Source organism: Leptonychotes weddellii, chromosome 1, assembly GCF_054177405.1.
Source record: "Leptonychotes weddellii isolate Sample4059 chromosome 1, ASM5417740v2, whole genome shotgun sequence".
Lineage (NCBI taxonomy): Eukaryota > Metazoa > Chordata > Mammalia > Carnivora > Phocidae > Leptonychotes > Leptonychotes weddellii.
In genome coordinates this window covers 57,146,496-57,147,463 of record NC_138369.1, presented here as the reverse complement: position 1 = coordinate 57,147,463, position 968 = coordinate 57,146,496, and positions in this window count along the sequence as shown.

Here is a 968-nt window from a genome sequence, read left to right as displayed (position 1 = left end):
GGAAGAGGGGGAAAATAAAACAAGATGAAACCAGGGGAGGGAGACAAACCATAAGAGACTCTTAATCATAGGAAACAAACTGAGGGTTGCTGGAGGGGCAGGGATGGTGGGATGGGGTAACTGGGTGATGGACATCAGGGAGGGTATGTGTTGTAATGAGTACTGAGTATTATGTAAGACTGATGAATCACAGACCTGTAACCCTGAAACAAATAATACATTGTTAATTAATTGAATTTAAATTAAAATGTTATATAAAAAAAGAATGAGAAAATAGAAGCTTTTCCACTAAAATCAGGACCAAGACAAGACTATCCTCTCCCTCCACTGCTTTTCAACATCCTATTTAAATATCCCAGCTAATGCAATATGATGAGGGCCACGTGGGTGGCTCAGTGGATTGAGTCCAACTCTTGATTTTGGCTTAGGTCATTATCTCAGGGTCTTGAGATTGAGCCCCGTTTTCGGCTCCATGCTTGGTGCAGAGTCTGCTTGAGATCCTCATCCTCTTCCCCTCCCCCACTTGCATATGCGTGCCAATGAATAAATAAACCTTAAAAAAAAAAAAAAGGAAATGAAGGTATATATAGATTTGGAAGAAAGAAAATGATCTTTGTTTACAGATGACAGGATTATCCACCAGACACTAGTATCTATTAGAAAACCCAAAAGAATTGACAAATATACTCCTGAAACTAAGTTTATAGTAAGTTTGCAGGATATAAGGTTAAGATACAAAAGCTAATCACTTCCTATATACCAACAACAAACAAGTGGAATTTGATAAAAAAATACAATATATCATTTACATTAGCAGCCCCAAAATGAAATAGAATCTAACAAATATGTAAAAGATCTATATGAGGAAAACTAGAGAATTCTGATGAAGAAAATCAATGAACTGAAAATGGAGAGATTTCTATGTTCATGGCTAGTTGTCAGTTCTTCCCAACTTGATCTGTTGACTG